Raw genomic sequence first — 21,514 nt, forward strand, 5'->3', positions numbered from 1 at the left:
CCTTTTCCCTACATAGTGCACTATTTATGACAAGAAGCCCTATGGGACTAATTTGGGCTGTAGTCACAGCCCTGTGGATGGATGAAGAGAAAACTCCACCGACACTCTGGCTCTCAGATGACATGACCTCTTGACGTTTTACCCATGAAGCCTTGGGGCTGTGTTCCTGCCATGTGGGATCAGACATTACTCAGCTGAGAGCTAGATAGCATCCCAAATGGCACCCTATTCCCTATCTAGTGCACTACATTAGACCAGAACCCTATTCCCTATATAGTGCACTACTTTAGACCAGAACCCTATTCCCTATCTAGTGCACTATATTTTGCCAAGGCTCTGGTCACTAGTAGTACGCTATATAAGGAATAGTGGTGTCAATTATGAATTAAGAGAGAGACAGAAGGAGCTGCCTAGGGACCTCCCTGACCCTCTGTCCACAGAGAGACCCAGGTTAATGTCTCCCTGACCCTCTGTCCACAGGGAGACCCAGGTTAATGTCTCCCTGACCCTCTGTCCACAGGGAGACCCAGGTTAATGTCTCCCTGACCCTCTGTCCACAGGGAGACCCAGGTTAATGTCTCCCTGACCCTCTGTCCACAGAGAGACCCAGGTTAATGTCTCCCTGACCCTCTGTCCACAGGGAGACCCAGGTTAATGTCTCCCTGACCCTCTGTCCACAGGGAGACCCAGGTTAATGTCTCCCTGACCCTCTGTCCACAGAGAGACCCAGGTTAATGTCTCCCTGACCCTCTGTCCACAGGGAGATCCAGGTTAATGTCTCCCTGACCCTCTGTCCACAGAGAGACCCAGGTTAATGTCTCCCTGACCCTCTGTCCACAGAGAGACTCAGGTTAATGTCTCCCTGACCCTCTGTCCACAGAGAGACCCAGGTTAATGTCTCCCTGACCCTCTGTCCACAGAGAGACCCAGGTTAATGTCTCCCTGACCCTCTGTCCACAGGGAGACCCAGGTTAATGTCTCCCTGACCCTCTGTCCACAGGGAGACCCAGGTTAATGTCTCCCTGACCCTCTGTCCACAGGGAGACCCAGGTTAATGTCTCCCTGACCCTCTGTCCACAGAGAGACCCAGGATAATGCCTCAGTCATCCTCTGTCCACAGAGAGACCCAGGTTAATGCCTCAGTCCTCCTCTGTTTACAGAGAGACTCAGGTTAATGTCTCCCTGACCCTCTGTCCACAGGGAGATCCAGGTTAATGTCTCCCTGACCCTCTGTCCACAGAGAGACCCAGGTTAATGTCTCCCTGACCCTCTGTCCACAGAGAGACTCAGGTTAATGTCTCCCTGACCCTCTGTCCACAGAGAGACCCAGGTTAATGTCTCCCTGACCCTCTGTCCACAGAGAGACCCAGGTTAATGTCTCCCTGACCCTCTGTCCACAGGGAGACCCAGGTTAATGTCTCCCTGACCCTCTGTCCACAGGGAGACCCAGGTTAATGTCTCCCTGACCCTCTGTCCACAGAGAGACCCAGGATAATGCCTCAGTCATCCTCTGTCCACAGAGAGACCCAGGTTAATGCCTCAGTCCTCCTCTGTTTACAGAGAGACTCAGGTTAATGTCTCCCTGACCCTCTGTCCACAGGGAGATCCAGGTTAATGTCTCCCTGACCCTCTGTCCACAGAGAGACCCAGGTTAATGTCTCCCTGACCCTCTGTCCACAGAGAGACTCAGGTTAATGTCTCCCTGACCCTCTGTCCACAGAGAGACCCAGGTTAATGTCTCCCTGACCCTCTGTCCACAGAGAGACCCAGGTTAATGTCTCCCTGACCCTCTGTCCACAGAGAGACTCAGGTTAATGTCTCCCTGACCCTCTGTCCACAGAGAGACCCAGGTTAATGTCTCCCTGACCCTCTGTCCACAGAGAGACTCAGGTTAATAATGTCTCCCTGACCCTCTGTCCACAGAGAGACCCAGGTTAATGTCTCCCTGGCCCTCTGTCCACAGAGAGACCCAGGTTAATGCCTCAGTCATCCTCTGTCCACAGAGAGACCCAGGATAATGTCTCCCTCACTCTCTGTCTACAGAGAGACCCAGGGTAATGTCTCCCTCACTCTCTGTCCACAGAGATACCCAGGTTAATGCTTTAAATACTACACAGATAGACTAGTCTTGCTTGGGTGGTTGTGTTCTTTTTGGCGACACACACACACACACACACACACACACACACACACACACACACACACACACACACACACACACACACACACACACACACACACACACACACACACACACACACACACACACACACACACACACACACACATACATACACACACACAGATACAGACACACACACAGGCCATAGACCATAGAGGTGTTTGGACTTGGAGGAGAGGTGGTGACATTACAGTGACACATCCTGAGGGGCCACACACACACACACACACACACACACACACACACACAAACTTACAGATAGACACACATACACACACACACACACACTAGGTGGCTGGGATGTCCTGTCCATGTTAGACCACAACAGCACACACACCTTGTCCCGTACACTTAAGTCATGCAAACACAATGAACTTGTGAACCTCTGAACAGGAGGACTGTCGCTGGGGGTTAAAGGCTAGTTCGTAGCGTAGGCAGGGCAGAGCGGCAGAGCACTCCTGACTTCATGGTAAACAGTTATCATACATTACTCCAAGTACTGCTACGGTATTCCTCTGAAGCTAACAGTTATCATACATTACTCCAAGTACTGCTACGGTATTCCTCTGAAGATAACAGTTATCATACATTACTCCAAGTCCTGCTACACTATTCTCCTGAAGATAAAGAATCAGATCAGAGAGACATTAAGAGAGACAAAGGTGGGGATTGAACCAGAGAGACAGATTGAACTGGAGAAACAGAGGTGGGGATTGAACAAGAGAGAAAGGGATTGAACCAGAGAGACAGAGCTGGGGATTGAATATTCAGGGTGATAATGTGTTAATACCAAGGCACCACCAGAGAGACAGAAGGAGAGAGGGAGATGAGCATTATGAATTGAAGAACAGAACACAGAGAATTTAGCTGCTCCACTGCTGCAAGGCAAACCTCACACATTTCAATAAACATGCACCCTATTCCCTGCATAGAGCACTATGTATGTTACCACTACACAATGTAGGCACCACATTCTCATGAAGTTGAGTACTCTTTATAGTCTCTTCACAATACAGACTAATGACCGTTTTCAATTCAATACTTGAGGCTTTCAACTTTCCAGCTGAAATAATATATTTAATAAAAATATGAAATAAATGTCCTAAAGCAAAAATATACACAAATAATGCAATATCTGATGGAATAGTTTTTTGAAAGGAGCACAAGACAGGGATAAATATAAACTAATCTTATTTGCAGACGATCTGATATACCAATATTGGAAATTCAATGCCCCATTTGCTAAAAATATTTTCAGATATAAAGTTTATGTGGAAAAAAAGTAAATAACGGCAATAGGAAAAATCTATATAATAACTGGTGATCTACATCAATCCTTTAAAGTGACCACAACACATATTAAATACTTAGGATGCTTAACAACAAACAACAAATATATAAAGATAATTTTATTCATTTACTCAACAATATGAAAGCAAATCTAATTCAATTGAATAAAATTCCCATGAATCTCAGAACAGCCCTCAAGTTTTTGTATTTATTTTCTGTAATACCAGTTACCCCACCGAAGACATTCATTAAAAAAGTCATAACAGACTTTGCTTGGGCAAATAGAATTAATAGAATAAAAATACAAGTTTGGCATCTTCCTGAGTCTGAGGGTGGTTTAATATCTTCCTGAGTCTGAGGGTGGTTTAATATCTTCCTGAGTCTGAGGGTGGTTTTATATCTTCCTGAGTCTGAGGGTGGTTTAATATCTTCCTGAGTCTGAGGGTGGTTTAATATCTTCCTGAGTCTGAGGGTGGTTTAATATCTTCCTGAGTCTGAGGGTGGTTTTATATCTTCCTGAGTCTGAGGGTGGTTTAATATCTTCCTGAGTCTGAGGGTGGTTTAATATCTTCCTGAGTCTGAGGGTGGTTTAATATCTTCCTGAGTCTGAGGGTGGTTTTATATCTTCCTGAGTCTGAGGGTGGTTTAATATCTTCCTGAGTCTGAGGGTGGTTTAATATCTTCCTGAGTCTGAGGGTGGTTTTATATCTTCCTGAGTCTGAGGGTGGTTTAATATCTTCCTGAGTCTGAGGGTGGTTTAATATCTTCCTGAGTCTGAGGGTGGTTTTATATCTTCCTGAGTCTGAGGGTGGTTTTATATCTTCCTGAGTCTGAGGGTGGTTTTATATCTTCCTGAGTATGAGGGTGGTTTAATATCTTCCTGAGTCTGAGGGTGGTTTAATATCTTCCTGAGTCTGAGGGTGGTTTTATATCTTCCTGAGTCTGAGGGTGGTTTAATATCTTCCTGAGTCTGAGGGTGTTTTTATATCTTCCTGAGTCTGAGGGTGGTTTTATCCTTTTAGGGACAGACGTTCCGCTAGCGGAACGCCTCACCAATATCCAATGGTAGAGCGTGGCGCGAAATACAAATACCTCAAAAATGCTATAACTTCAATTTCTCAAACATATGACTATTTTACACTATTTTAAAGACAAGACTCTCGTTAATTTAACCACATTGTCCGATTTCAAAAAGGCTTTACAGCGAAAGCAAAACATTAGATTATGTCAGGAGAGTACCCTGCCAAAAATAATCACACAGCCATTTTCAAAGCAAGCATATATGTCACAAAAACCAAAACCACAGCTAAATGCAGCACTAACCTTTGATGATCTTCATCAGATGACACTCCTAGGACATTATGTTATACAATACATGCATGTTTTGTTCAATCAAGTTCATATTTATATCAAAAACCAGCTTTTTACATTAGCATGTGATGCTCAGAACTAGCATACCCACCGCAAACTTCCGGTGAATTTACTAAATTACTCACTATAAACATTCCCAAAATACATAACAATAATTTTAAGACTTATAGACACAGAACTCCTTTATGCAATCGCGGTGTCAGATTTTAAAATAGCTTTTCGGCGAAAGCACATTTTGCAATATTCTGAGTACATAGCCCGGCCATCACAGGCTAGATTTTTATGCTAGGCCTTCCCTGTGGCTCAGTTGGTAGAGCATGGTGTTTGCAACGCCAGCATGGTGTGTGCAACGCCAGGGTTGTGGGTTCAATTCCCACGGGGGGGGCAGTACAAAAAAAACTAATCCATGAAGTGAAATGTATGCATTCACTACTGTAAGTCGCTCTGGATAAGAGTGTCTGCTAAATGACTAAAATGTAAAATGTAGCTAATTTGACAGCCACCAAGTTTAGGACAACCTAAACTCAGAATTACTATTAGAAAAATTGGATTACCTTTGCTGTTCTTCGTCAGAATGCACTCCCAGGACTTCTACTTCAACAACAAATGCTGTTTTGGTTCCAAATAATCCATAGTTATAATTAAATAGCTCCGTTTTGTTCGTGCGTTCAGGTCACTATCCGAAGGGTGACGCGCGAGCGCATTTTGTGACAAAAAATTGCAAAATATTCCATTACCGTACTTCGAAGCATGTCAAACGCTGTTTAAAATCAATTCTGATGCGATAATATTCCAACTGGGCGACGTTGTATTCATTCAAAGGCTGAAAGAAAAAAATAGAGAATTCTCGTGAATGCGCCTCTCAGTCTCACTGTTCCCAGGCTGACCACTAACAAATTCTCCCGCTGTTCTTCGCCCAGAGACAGCAGACACCCCATTACACTTGCTGGCGCCTTCTGAGAGCCAATGGAAGCCTTAGAAAATGTCACGTTACAGCACAGATGCTGTATTTTCGATAGAGATGCTACAGAAGGACAACAAATTGTCAGACAGGGCAGTTCCTGTATGGAATCTTCTCAGCTTTTGGTCTGCCATATGAGTTCTGTTATACTCACAGACACCATTCAAACAGTTTTAGAAACTTTTGAGTGTTTTCTATCCAAATCTACTAATTATATGCATATTGTAGTTTCTGGGCAGGAGTAGTAACCAGATTAAATCGGGTAGGTTTTTTATCCGGCCGTGAAAATACTGCCCCTTATCCCAAACAGGTTAAATCTTCCTGAGTCTGAGGGTGGTTTAATATCTTCCTGAGTCTGAGGGTGGTTTTATATCTTCCTGAGTCTGAGGGTGGTTTAATATCTTCCTGAGTCTGAGGGTGGTTTAATATCTTCCTGAGTCTGAGGGTGGTTTAATATCTTCCTGAGTCTGAGGGTGGTTTAATATCTTCCTGAGTCTGAGGGTGGTTTAATATCTTCCTGAGTCTGAGGGTGGTTTTATATCTTCCTGAGTCTGAGGGTGGTTTTATATCTTCCTGAGTCTGAGGGTGTTTTTATATCTTCCAAAGTCTGGTTTTACAAGTCAAACAAGTCAAACGACGTTTCTATTTAATCCTCAGGTACTCTAACATGTAAATAAAATATAATATTTCATACGGAAAGTAGTATGTTCAATAGGAAAGCAAAATTAGTAAGCGCGCTTAAAGACTGATATTGTTCCGGTGCTCTCCTCACCAAAACTCAAAATTCTTGCTTGTTTTTCAAAAACCAAGCCTGAAACCTTGAATAAAGCCTCTAGTGGAAGTCATAGGAATTGCAATCTGGGCGACGGAATTACATAGGAACAATAGCTTTCCATTATAAGAGGCTGAGACCTCAAAAAAACTAAATTCTGGTTGGTTTTTCTTCAGATCTTCGCCTGCCATATCATTTCTGTTATAGTCTCCAACATTATTTTAACAGTTTTAGAAATGTCAAAGTGTTTTCTATCCAATGCTACCATTATATGCATATCCTGGCTTCTAGGCCTGAGTAACAGGCAGTTTACTTTGGGCATGTCAGTCAGGCGGAAATTCAGGAAACTAGACCCTATCCCAGAGAGGTTAATGACAATGTATGCTTAATCCAGGATAAAATCATGAATAGGATGTATTTTACAAGAGTCAAAATTCACAAATTCTACAGCACAGGTCTGAAGTGTAAAACTATTAACGACTCAATAATAATCCATGCCTTCTGGGATTCATATAAAGTCCAAAAGTTACGGGTTTATGTTTGTATGATGTTGTCGTTTGTATGTGTTTGTATGTCACATCCCCTCTGTCTTAATGGAGAATCTTGGTTCACTGCTCTTCACCACTTCACATCCTCTCTGTCTTTATGGAGAACCTTGGTTCACTGCTCTTCACCACTTCACATCCCCTCTGTCTTTATGGAGAACCTTGGTTCACTGCCCTTCACCACTTCACATCCCCTCTGTCTTTACGGAGAACCTTGGTTCGCTGCTCTTCACCACTTCACATCCTCTCTGTCTTTATAGAGGACCTTGGTCCCCTGCTCTTCACCACTTCACATCTCCTCTGTCTTTATGGAGAACCTTGGTCCACTGCTCTTCACCACTTCACATCCTCTCTGCCTTCTGATTAATAATAATAATGGATTTGACAGTCTTGTCCAGTGGTTCCTCCTGTCAGGATTCAGACCCTTTTTAAAGGTGCAATCTGGGATCTAGGAAGTTGAGAGAGGTCACATACACTTCTCAGTATTTTTTTCCGGAAAACAAATACCAGACTGTGCCTTTAAATCCTGAAGAAGTTATTTGAATAAGAGCGGAGAGAGACAGGACACAGCCAATTACAGATCCTGTTTATAGAATAGCTTCAATTGTCTTTCTATCCTCGTCATTGTATTGAAGACATGATGAAAAGCTCAATTAGAGGGGAAATTGACATTTTCACATTTCCATTTGTGTAACGGGTAGATTTTCAAAAGCCACTTGTCAAAATGCCTTTTTCAGGTTACCAGGTAGATGGTTAAATGGTAGATTTAGAGAAGACTTCTCAAAGCTTCCTAAATCATTTATGAAGTCATCAAGTAGAGGCTATTGGTTTGACAGGCAGTCATCACAGTTTCAATAGGAAAAGCTTTTAGGCTTGTAGTTAGGTTAAGTAATACTCCTTTCAATCCAAAGCGTTTTCCTTTAGCGTCCCTCCATCTATAGCGTCCCTCCATCTATAGCGTCCCTCCATCTATAGCATCCCTCCATCTATAGCATCCCTCCATCTATAGCATCTATAGCATCCCTCCATCTATAGCGTCCCTCCATCTATAGCGACCCTCCATCTATAGCATCCCTCCATCTATAGCATCTATAGCATCCCTCCATCTATAGCATCCCTCCATCTATAGCGTAACCGCCATCGATAAGAAACAATACTGTGCTGCCGTATTCATTGACCTGGCCAAGGCTTTCGACTCTGTCAATCACCACATCCTCATCGGCAGACTCAATAGCCTTGGTTTCTCAAATGATTGCATCGCCTGGTTCATCAACTACTTCTCTGATAGAGTTCAGTGTGTCAAATCGGAGGGCCTGTTGTCCGGACCTCTGGCAGTCTCTATGGGGGTGCCACAGGGTTCAATTCTTGGGCCAACTCTTTTCTCTGTATACATCAATGATGTCGCTCTTGCTGCTGGTGAGTCTCTGATCCACCTCTACGCAAACGACACCATACTGTATACTTCTGGCCCTTCTTTGGACACTGTGTTAACAACCCTCCAGACGAGCTTCAATGCCATACAACTCTCCTTCCTTGGCCTCCAACTGCTCCTAAATACAAGTAAAACTAAATGCATGCTCTTCAACCGATCGCTGCCTGCACCTGCCCGCCTGTCCAGCATCACTAGTCTGGACGGTTCTGACTTAGAATATGTGGACAACTACAAATACCTAGGTGTCTGGTTAGACTGTAAACTCTCCTTCCAGACTCACATCAAACATCTCCAATCCAAAGTTAAATCTAGAATTGGCTTCCTATTTCGCAACAAAGCATCCTTCACTCATGGTGCCAAACATACCCTCGTAAAACTGACCATCCTACCGATCCTCGACTTCGGCGATGTCATTTACAAAATAGCCTCCAATACCCTACTCAACAAACTGGATGCAGTCTATCACAGTGCCATCCGTTTTGTCACCAAAGCCCCATATACTACCCACCACTGCGACCTGTACACTCTCGTTGGCTGGCCTTCGCTTCATAATCGTCGCCAAACCCACTGGCTCCAGGTCATCTACAAGACCCTGCTGGGTAAAGTCCCCCCTTATCTCTGCTCACTGGTCACCACAGCAGCACCCACCTGTAGCACACGCTCCAGCAGGTATATCTCTCTGGTCACCCCCAAAGCCAATTACTCCTTTGGCCATCTCTCCTTCCAGTTCTCTGCTGCCAATGACTGTAACAAACTACAAAAATCTCTGAAACTGGAAACACTTATCTCCCTCACTAGCTTTAAGCACCAGCTGTCAGAGCAGCTCACAGATCACTGCACCTGTACATAGCCCATCTATAATTTAGCCCAAACAACTACCTCTTCCCCTACTGTATTTATTTATTTTATTTATTTTGCTCCTTTGCACCCCATTATTTATTTCTACTTTGCACTTTCTTCTACTACAAATCTACCATTCCAGTGTTTTACTTGCTATATTGTATTTACTTCGCCACCATGGCCTTTTTTGCCTTTACCTCCCTTATCTCACCTCATTTGCTCACATTGTATATAGACGTATCTTTCTACTGTATTATTGACTGTATGTTTGTTTTACTCCATGTGTAACTCTGTGTTGTTGTATGTTGTCGAACTGCTTTGCTTTATCTTGGCCAGGTCGCAATTGTAAATGAGAACTTGTTCTCAACTTGCCTACCTGGTTAAATAAAGGTGAAATAAAATAAATAAATAGCATCCCTCCATCTATAGCATCCCTCCATCTATAGCATCTCTCCATCTATAGCTTCCCTCCATCTATAGCATCTATAGCATCCCTCCATCTATAGCATCCCTCCATCTATAGCATCCCTCCATCTATAGCTTCCCTCCATCTATAGCATCTATAGCATCCCTCCATCTATAGCATCTCTCCATCTATAGCTTCCCTCCTTCTATAGCATCTATAGCATCCCTCCATCTATAGCGTCTCTCCATCTATAGCATCTATAGCATCCCTCCATCTATAGCATCCCTCCATCTATAGCATCCCTCCATCTATAGCGTCTCTCCATCTATAGCATCTATAGCATCCCTCCATCTATAGCATCCCTCCATCTATAGCATCCCTCCATCTATAGCATCCCTCCATCTATAGCGTCCCTCCAACTTCAGCATCCTGCCAACTTTAGCTTCCTGTCAACTTTCTGCTGACTTTTCTTTATATCTGAAAGGCATTGCCACCAACAAAGCCTGTACTTTTATTTCCTGCATCCAAGCTAGTCATGATTGTGTTAATGTATTTAAATGTTCCGCCAACCCCTCAGTATGAACTTCAGCTTACATCTTACCGTCTTTGGCACGCATTAAATCATGAACATTCTGTTGTTGTTGTCCGACATCAAACTTGTGAGTCTGCATGACATCACAGCAGCCTGGTCCAAACAGTTTCCTGCTGTATTTTGGCTCCTAAAACCCTTTCATTTAAAAAGATATTTAGGATATGTTAATCTAGCAAGCCAGGTAGGTGGTGTGACGACACCGAAAACACTGAAGTTGATCAATCTATGTCGAAGGAGGAGCTGAATTTATTTTTATGTTGGATGCATTGGAATATAAAATGGTGGACATGCATAATGTTGGATGCATTGGAATATAAAATGGTGGACATGCATAAAGTTGGATGCATTGGAATATAAAGTAATGATAATGAATGTTTGAGTTTCAAATACTACATGTTCAGTGACTGTGAGTATATTTAGGTGGTTTATAAGATTCACTTTCCTACTTACCTTCTAAATGTTGACAGTGATAAAATGTTGCCAATCAATTCAGTATTCTACTAACTATGACTGCGGGTGAGACATGTTACCCATAATGTACGTTTCATATACATTCGAACAATTGTCACGTCCTGACCAGTTTAGGGATTATTTGCTATTGTAGTTTAGTCAGGACGTGGCAGAGGATATATTGTTTATGTGTTTCGGGGTGATGGTTTATGTAGTAGGGTGTTAGATTTATTATTTCTAATTGGTTTATGTTCTATGTTTTGTATTTCTATGTTCTTTCTGGTTTGTGGTATTTCTATGTGTAGGTTTATGGGGGGTTTGGACTCTCAATTGGAGGCAGGTGCTTTCTCGTTGCCTCTGATTGAGAGTCCTATATATGGGTAATTGTTTGGTTTGGTGTTGTGGGAGATTGTTTCTTGTTTTGCCTGTGTGAGCATGACAAGACTGTTTTGTTGTTCGTGCGTTCTTCGTTTTGTTATTTTGGTGTTCTCTTGATTTAAAATAAATAACAAGATGAGCATCCACATTCCTGCTGCGTTTTGGTCCTCTATTCCCGACGACAGCCGTTACAACAATGAACACCATCACAAAGTGTTTCCCAAGTTATTGCGGATGGAGACAAATAGCAGAACTGTCTCAGGCAGTATTTGAAGTACCTAAATATCAGTGGAGGCTGGTGGGAGGAGCTATAGGAGGACAGGCTCATTGTAATGGCTGGAATGGAATCCATGGAATGGAGTCAAACGTGTGGTTTCCATATCTTTGATTTGTTTGATACCGTTCCTGAATGGCAGGATGTGCTGTTCCAAGTTGTCAAATGATGGTTCTTACGGTCATGAAAATCCTGGAAATCCTGGAATTTTTATATTGTGTTTTCCTTTTTAAATATATTATCAATCACTCAAAAATCGACATGTCAGCCATGATCAAAATTATGCCTACCCTTCAGCGCGTCTCTCTGTGTGTGCTGTGTATCATCTGCGTGTGAGCCAGTGTGAGTGGGCCGTTGCCCGAGGACAGAGAGAGAGAGACATTTTTGCAGCAGTTAGTCTATAAAATAATTATAGACCAAGTATATAGTCAATTCAAATCCTAACTTGTAGTAGGGCTAGTTATCTCTCTCGTTAACTATACACATTAATGTTGTTGACTCGTTGTTGCATTTCCACCGGAACTGTTGAGAAAAAAATCGGACACCATTATTGGAAAGCTGCGATTCCCTTCTATTAAACACTAGGTTATTAAACACTAGGTTATTAAACACTAGGTTATTAAACACTAGGTTATTAAACATTAGGTTATTAAACAGTAGCATAATTGACAAATAACTTCCATGCTGTGCATAGACCTCCCCTGAAACATGAATATTTTAGCCTTATACTGTTATAGATAAACATGTCTTAGTTAGCAACCTTGCTTTGAAGTAGCCTACCTTATCCATTTGATCCCTGAATGATAATTGGAAAAATTCCGACAAGAATGCTGTAAAAATGTGGCTGTTTGAAAGGGGACCATATAAACATTACCCACATGAATTAGGTACCTGAGTAAAGTTTATTTTTATTTACGATCTACAACTCACTGCCTTCCTGAAGACAAACAATATATACGAAATGCTTCAGTCTGGTTTTAGACCCCATCATAGCACTGAGACTGCACTTGTGAAGGTGGTAAATGACCTTTTAATGGCGTCAGACCGAGGCTCAGCATCTGTCCTCATGCTCCTAGACCTTAGTGCTGCTTTTGATACCATCGATCACCACATTCTTTTGGGGAGATTGGAAACCCAAATTGGTCTACACGGACAAGTTCTGGCCTGGTTTAGGTCTTATCTGTCGGAAATATATCAGTTTGTCTCTGTGGATGGTTAGTCCTCTGACAAATCAACTGTAAATTTCGGTGTTCCTCAAGGTTCCGTTTTAGGACCACTATTGTTTTCACTATATATTTTACCTGTTGGGAATGTCATTTGAAACATAATGTTAACTTTCACTGCTATGCGGATGACACACAGCTGTACATTTCAATGAAACATGGTGAAGCCCCAAAATTGCCCTCGCTGGAGCCTGTGTTTCAGATATAAGGAAGTGGATGGCTGCAAACGTTCTACTTTTAAACTCGGACAAAACAGAGATGCATGTTCTAGGTCCCAAGAAACAAAAAGATCTTCTGTTGAATCTGACAATTAATCCTGATGGTTGTACAGTCGTCTCAAATAAAACGGTGAGGGACCTCGGAATTACTCTGGACCCTGATCTCTCTTTTGACGAACATATCAAGACTGTTTCAAGGACAGCTTTTTTTCCATCTACGTACATTTTCAAAAATCTGAAATTGTCTGTCCAAAAATGATGCAGAAAAATGCATCCAGGCTTTTGTTACTTCTAGGTTAGACTACTGCAATGCTCTACTTTCCGGCTACCCGGATAAAGCACTAAATAAACTTCAGTTAGTGCTAAATACGGCTGCTAGAATCCTTACTAGAACCAAAACAATGTATCATATTACTCCAGTGCTAGCCTCCCTACACTGGCTTTCTGTTAAGGCAAGGGCTGATTTCAAGGTTTTACTGCTAACCTACAAAGCATTACATGGGCTTGCTCCAACCTATCTTTCCGATTTGGTCCTACCTACACATATGCTACGGTCACAAGACGCAGGCCTATTAATTGTCCCTAGAATTTCTAAGCAAACAGCTGGAGGCAGGGCTTTCTCCTATAGAGCTCACTTTTTATGGAATGGTCTGCCTACCAATGTGAGAGATGCAGACTCTGTCTCCACCTTTAAGTCTTTACTGAAGACTCATCTCTTGATTGAGTGAGTGTAGTCTGGCCCAGAAGTGTGAAGGTGAATGGAAAGGCACTGGAGCAATGAACCACCCTTGCTGTCTCTGCCTGGCTGGTTCCCCTCTCTGTGTTGTGTTTCCCATTCCTCTTGGTCAGTGTTTCCCATTCCTCTTGGTCAGTGTTTCCCATTCCTCTAGGTCAGTGTTTCCCATTCCTCTAGGTCAGTGTTTCCCATTCCTCTAGGTCAGTGTTTCCCATTCCTCTAGGTCAGTGTTTCCCATTCCTCTAGGTCAGTGTTTCCCATTCCTCTAGGTCAGTGTTTCCCATTCCTCTTGGTCAGTGTTTCCCATTCCTCTAGGTCAGTGTTTCCCATTCCTCTAGGTCAGTGTTTCCCATTCCTCTAGGTCAGTGTTTCCCATTCCTCTAGGTCAGTGTTTCCCATTCCTCTAGGTCAGTGTTTCCCATTCCTCTTGGTCAGTGTTTCCCATTCCTCTTGGTCAGTGTTTCCCATTCCTCTAGGTCAGTGTTTCCCATTCCTCTAGGTCAGTGTTTCCCATTCCTCTAGGTCAGTGTTTCCCATTCCTCTAGGTCAGTGTTTCCCATTCCTCTAGGTCAGTGTTTCCCATTCCTCTTGGTCAGTGTTTCCCATTCCTCTAGGTCAGTGTTTCCCATTCCTCTTGGTCAGTGTTTCCCATTCCTCTTAGGTCAGTGTTTCCCATTCCTCTTAGGTCAGTGTTTCCCATTCCTCTTGGTCAGTGTTTCCCATTCCTCTAGGTCAGTGTTTCCCATTCCTCTAGGTCAGTGTTTCCCATTCCTCTTGGTCAGTTTCCCATTCCTCTTGGTCAGTGTTTCCCATTCCTCTAGGTCAGTGTTTCCCATTCCTCTTGGTCAGTGTTTCCCATTCCTCTAGGTCAGTGTTTCCCATTCCTCTTGGTCAGTGTTTCCCATTCCTCTAGGTCAGTGTTTCCCATTCCTCTTGGTCAGTGTTTCCCATTCCTCTTAGGTCAGTGTTTCCCATTCCTCTTAGGTCAGTGTTTCCCATTCCTCTAGGTCAGTGTTTCCCATTCCTCTTAGGTCAGTGTTTCCCATTCCTCGTGGTCATTGTTTCCCATTCCTCCTGGTCAGTGTTTCCCATTCCTCGTGGTCATTGTTTCCCATTCCTCCTGGTCAGTGTTTCCCATTCCTCTTAGGTCAGTGTTTCCCATTCCTCTTGGTCAGTGTTTCCCATTCCTCTAGGTCAGTGTTTCCCATTCCTCTAGGTCAGTGTTTCCCATTCCTCTAGGTCAGTGTTTCCCATTCCTCTTGGTCAGTGTTTCCCATTCCTCTAGGTCAGTGTTTCCCATTCCTCTAGGTCAGTGTTTCCCATTCCTCTTGGTCAGTTTCCCATTCCTCTAGGTCAGTGTTTCCCATTCCTCGTGGTCATTGTTTCCCATTCCTCCTGGTCAGTGTTTCCCATTCCTCTTAGGTCAGTGTTTCCCATTCCTCTTGGTCAGTGTTTGCCATTCCTCTTGGTCAGTGTTTCCTAACCCTGGTCCTCCAGTACCCCAACAGTACAGTTTAGTTGTTTCCCTGGACAAACACACCTCATTCAACTCATTGAGGCTTGATGATTAGTTAACAAGTTGAGTCAGGTGTGCATGTCCAGGGTGGAGTCTTTTAAATGCGTACACCAACACTCATATAAACAGCATGGTCTGAGGTCAATGTCTGACTACCGGTAGATCTGACTAGATTTAGCTTCCAAATATTGGTCCCTTTCAAATTCTGTAATGCAATCAGCGTCAAAAGGCAAGTTAAAATCAAAAACAGGTGTGATGATTTCAACTTCCCTTTTTTTGTGATTGGCCTTGAGGTGTTTGAAACAGAGACTTATTTCAAGTAGCACATTTCCAATAGTTCTCCACTGAGATGAGCCTGTGGTGGTCTGTGTGTAACCAGGCATGGCAATAATGTCATGCTCCTATCTCTTACCACAGTTTACCCAGTGGCGTGTGTGTGGTGTGTGTGTGTGTGTGTGTGTGTCAACCCCCGAGGTATCTTACCATCCCTCTATTCTCTTGCTCTATTCTGGTCGGTGACGTTGGATTCGACCGGACAGGAAGCTTGTCCAGTGGTCCTAATCAGATCTTCCACTGTGTTGATGTGATTATCTCTGGAGTCAGCCAACACTGAGGTGTTGACAGTCTACTGGGTTACTGTGTGGTGGGGGAATCCCTCAAAGCACCTGTTGACCTTGACACACAAGGAGGAAGAGGACACACATAGTGTCCCTGATAGCTGGGCTTTGGGAGAACAGAGCACTAGATAGCTGTTAAACTCTGTCCAACATGTTTGTGTTGGCAAGAAAGAAATATAAAAAAATCACAAAAGTAAGATATTGATTGTAGTCTATGGAGAGTCTGTGTCTGAACTTGCAATGCCCTCTTTTTCAATGCGGAGTGCTGGATACTGTGTCTTTGTCTGCCTAGATACAATCACACAAGGTAGTTTCCCAAATGGCACCCTATTCTCTACAATGTGCACTCCTTCCTATGGGGCTTGGTCAGAAGTAGTGTGTTAAGAGACGCAGCCAGAGAAAGTTCATGAAATGTTTAAGCTTTAGGGAGCTTCTTACCAACACTCCAGCGATACCAACTTAGTGAGCTTCTTACCAACACTCCAGCGATACCAACTTAAGAGAGCTTCTTACCAACACCAATTTAGTGAGCTTCTTACCAACACTCCAGTGATACCAACTTAAGAGAGCTTCTTACCAACACCAATTTAGTGAGGTTCTTACCAACACTCCAGTGATACCAACTTAGTGAGCTTCTTACCAACACCAATTTAGTGAGCTTCTTACCAACACCAATTTAGTGAGGTTCTTACCAACACTCCAGTGATACCAACTTAAGAGAGCTTCTTACCAACACCAATTTAGTGAGGTTAATACCAACACTCCAGCGATACCAATTTAGGGAGCTTCTTACCAACACCACAGAGATACCAACTTAGGGAGCTTCTTACCAACACCACAGAGATACCAACTTAGTGAGGTTCTTACCAACACCACAGAGATACCAACTTACTGAGCTTCTTACCAACACCACAGAGATACCAACTTAGTGAGCTTCTTACCAACACCACAGAGATACCAACTTACTGAGCTTCTTACCAACACCACAGAGATACCAACTTAGTGAGGTTCTTACCAACACCACAGAGATACCAACTTAGTGAGCTTCTTACCAACACCACAGAGATACCAACTTACTGAGCTTCTTACCAACACCACAGAGATACCAACTTAGTGAGGTTCTTACCAACACCACAGAGATACCAACTTAGTGAGGTTCTTACCAACACCACAGAGATACCAACTTCTATCTGAAGTTCTTGCTGTTGTTCCCTGGGTTTAGAAGGACAACATGTAGAGAGAGATGGGTTTGACTCCACGTGGGTTTAGAAGGACAACATGTAGAGAGAGATGGGTTTGACTCCACGTGGGTTTAGAAGGACACCAACCGTGTTTGTTCTGCTTATTTCCTTTGATTATAGTTCTCTTTTTTTATGCCACTTTCTTCAATTCTACTTTCTCAGCGTTCTGTTGTTAGACGTGCAGAACCATGCTGCCGGTCTGGGCTGGTGACATATGTCAGTCTGTCTTAGAGACAGGGAGCAATATAATGCCCCTCTTAGGGGCACCCTATTCCCTATATAGTGCACTTTAGACCAGAGCCCTATTCCCTACATAGCGCACTACTTTAGACCAGAGCCCTATTCCCTACATAGCGCATTACTTTAGACCTGAGCCCTATTCCCTACATAGCGCACTATTTTAGACCAGAGCCCTATTCCCTACATAGCGCACTATTTTAGACCAGAGCCCTATTCCCTACATAGCGCACTATTTTAGACCAGAGCCCTATTCCCTACATAGCGCACTATTTTAGACCAGAGCCCTATTCCCTACATAGCGCACTATTTTAGACCAGAGCCCTATTCCCTACATAGCGCACTACTTCAGACCAGAGCCCTATTCCCTACATAGCGCACTACTTCAGACCAGAGCCCTATTCCCTACATAGCGCACTACTTCAGACCAGAGCCCTATTCCCTACATAGCGCACTATTTTAGACCAGAGCCCTATTCCCTACATAGCGCACTATTTTAGACCAGAGCCCTATTCCCTACATAGCGCACTATTTTAGACCAGAGCCCTATTCCCTACATAGCGCACTACTTCAGACCAGAGCCCTATTCCCTACATAGCGCACTACTTTAGACCAGAGCCCTATTCCCTACATAGCGCACTACTTCAGACCAGAGCCCTATTCCCTACATAGCGCACTACTTTAGACCAGAGCCCTATTCCCTACATAGCGCACTACTTTAGACCAGAGCCCTATTCCCTACATAGCGCACTACTTTAGACCAGAGCCCTATTCCCTACATAGCGCACTACTTCAGACCAGAGCCCTATTCCCTACATAGCGCACTACTTTAGACCAGAGCCCTATTCCCTACATAGCGCACTACTTTAGACCAGAGCCCTATTCCCTACATAGCGCACTATTTTAGACCAGAGCCCTATTCCCTACATAGCACACTATTTTAGACCAGAGCCCTATTCCCTACATAGCGCACTATTTTAGACCAGAGCCCTATTCCCTACATAGCGCACTATTTTAGACCAGAGCCCTATTCCCTACATAGCGCACTATTTCAGACCAGAGCCCTATTCCCTACATAGCGCACTACTTCAGACCAGAGCCCTATTCCCTACATAGCGCACTACTTCAGACCAGAGCCCTATTCCCTACATAGCGCACTATTTTAGACCAGAGCCCTATTCCCTACATAGCGCACTATTTTAGACCAGAGCCCTATTCCCTACATAGCGCACTATTTTAGACCAGAGCCCTATTCCCTACATAGCGCACTATTTTAGACCAGAGCCCTATTCCCTACATAGCGCACTACTTCAGACCAGAGCCCTATTCCCTACATAGCGCACTACTTTAGACCAGAGCCCTATTCCCTACATAGCGCACTACTTCAGACCAGAGCCCTATTCCCTACATAGCGCACTACTTTAGACCAGAGCCCTATTCCCTACATAGCGCACTACTTTAGACCAGAGCCCTATTCCCTACATAGCGCACTATTTTAGACCAGAGCCCTATTCCCTACATAGCGCACTATTTTAGACCAGAGCCCTATTCCCTACATAGCGCACTATTTTAGACCAGAGCCCTATTCCCTACATAGCGCACTACTTCAGACCAGAGCCCTATTCCCTACATAGCGCACTACTTCAGACCAGAGCCCTATTCCCTACATAGCGCACTATTTTAGACCAGAGCCCTATTCCCTACATAGCGCACTATTTTAGACCAGAGCCCTATTCCCTACATAGCGCACTATTTTAGACCAGAGCCCTATTCCCTACATAGCGCACTACTTCAGACCAGAGCCCTATTCCCTACATAGCGCACTACTTCAGACCAGAGCCCTATTCCCTACATAGCGCACTACTTTAGACCAGAGCCCTATTCCCTACATAGCGCACTACTTCAGACCAGAGCCCTATTCCCTACATTGCGCACTACTTCAGACCAGAGCCCTATTCCCTACATAGCGCACTACTTCAGACCAGAGCCCTATTCCCTACATAGCGCACTACTTTAGACCAGAGCCCTATTCCCTACATAGCTCACTACTTCAGACCAGAGCCCTATTCCCTACATAGCGCACTACTTCAGACCAGAGCCCTATTCCCTACATAGCACACTACTTTAGACCAGAGCCCTGTGGTCAAAAGAAGTGCATCTATAGGGTATAGGGTGTCATCTGGGACTGAGCCTCAGAGAACAGCATTCTGGGATAGAGACTCAGAGATCAGCCATCTGGGACAGAGCCTCAGAGAACAGCCATCAGGGAAAGAGCCTCAGAGACCAGCATTCTGAGACAGAAGCTCAGAGACCAGCCATCTGTGACAGAGCCTCAGAGACCAGCCATCTGGGACAGAGCCTCAGAGACCAGCCATCTGGGACAGAGCCTCAGAGACCAGCCATCTGGGACAGAGTCTCAGAGACCAGCCATCTGGGACAGAGCCTCAGAGACCAGCCATCTGGGACAGAGCCTCAGAGACCAGCCATCTGGGACAGAGCCTCAGAGACCAGCCATCTGGGACAGAGTCTCAGAGACCAGCCATCTGGGACAGAGGCTCAGAGACTGATGTATGAAACCAGCCTGAACTGGCAGTGTCTAGTTTCCATTATAATGCCTCTCTCACAGAGTGATGATGTCTGTGGCTGGCACTGCACGGTGCCCTGTGCTCAGTGCCCACTCTGTCAGTGTAATGAATGGACTCTATAGCCTGGTCACACACACAGAGGTGGCACCACAAGGTCAAAAGTGGTTTGACAATATTTCTTGGGGTCTGGAGTTTTTCCTGATCTTGTGACCTGGCTGGGTAAAACTCGGGGTCCTATTTGTAGGCTATGCAAAATATTTGTATTATAGATAGCTTCCCTTTTCATCTGTTCCATGGCTATAGGGCTGGGGGTTCTCTTGTCAGGTCATGTGAACTGGAAACACTCCTGGTCCAAGGTGGCTGGAACCCTTTCAAACCACCACACACCTTGATATTAGTCATTCTGAATCGGAAGAGACAAAAGAGACAACAACTTCAATGGACAACATACTCTGTAGTTTAGTGAAGTACTATGGCAGGCCTGAGCATCATGCAAACAATGGTTACAGTGTCTCTAAATATTCATTTCACTCTATACACACAATGTTAAGAAGTGGACTTAATTTTATGTAATAAAACCTAATATTTGTTAATGTGATTAGTGTTCTTCTGCAATTATTCATTCTGTAAGCTTTATGTAAGGCTGGGTTACATTTAACACTATAGAAAGTAGACTGTAACAAGGCTGGGTTACATTTAACACTATAGACAGTAGACTGTAACAAGGCTGGGTTACATTTAACACTATAGACAGTAGACTGTAACAAGGCTGGGTTACATTTAACACTATAGACAGTAGACTGTAACAAGGCTGGGTTACATTTAACCCTATAGACAGTAGACTGTAACAAGGCTGGGTTACATTTAACACTATAGACAGTAGACTGTAACAAGGCTGGGTTACATTTAACACTATAGACAGTAGACTGTAACAAGGCTGGGTTACGTTTAACACTATACACAGTAGACTGTAACAAGGCAGGGTTACATTTAACACTATAGACAGTAGACTGTAACAAGGCAGGGTTACATTTAACACTATACACAGTAGACTGTAACAAGGCTGGGTTACATTTAACACTATAGACAGTAGACTGTAACAAGGCAGGGTTACATTTAACACTATACACAGTAGACTATAACAAGGCTGGGTTACATTTAACACTACTGTATAAACAGTAGACTGTAACAAGGCAGGGTTACATTTAACACTATACACAGTAGACTGTAACAAGGCAGGGTTACATTTAACACTATACACAGTAGACTGTAACAAGGCAGGGTTACATTTAACACTATAGACAGTAGACTGTAACAAGGCAGGGTTACATTTAACACTATACACAGTAGACTGTAACAAGGCAGGGTTACATTTAACACTATAGACAGTAGACTGTAACAAGGCAGGGTTACATTTAACACTATAGACAGTAGACTGTAACAAGGCAGGGTTACATTTAACACTACTGTATAAACAGTAGACTGTAACAAGGCAGGGTTACATTTAACACTATACACAGTAGACTGTAACAAGGCAGGGTTACGTTTAACACTACTGTATAAACAGTAGACTGTAACAAGGCAGGGTTACATTTAACACTATACACAGTAGACTGTAACAAGGCTGGGTTACATTTAACACTACTGT

The sequence above is a fragment of the Salmo salar genome, chromosome 03, assembly GCF_965601325.2.
Source record: "Salmo salar chromosome 03, fSalSal1, whole genome shotgun sequence".
Lineage (NCBI taxonomy): Eukaryota > Metazoa > Chordata > Actinopteri > Salmoniformes > Salmonidae > Salmo > Salmo salar.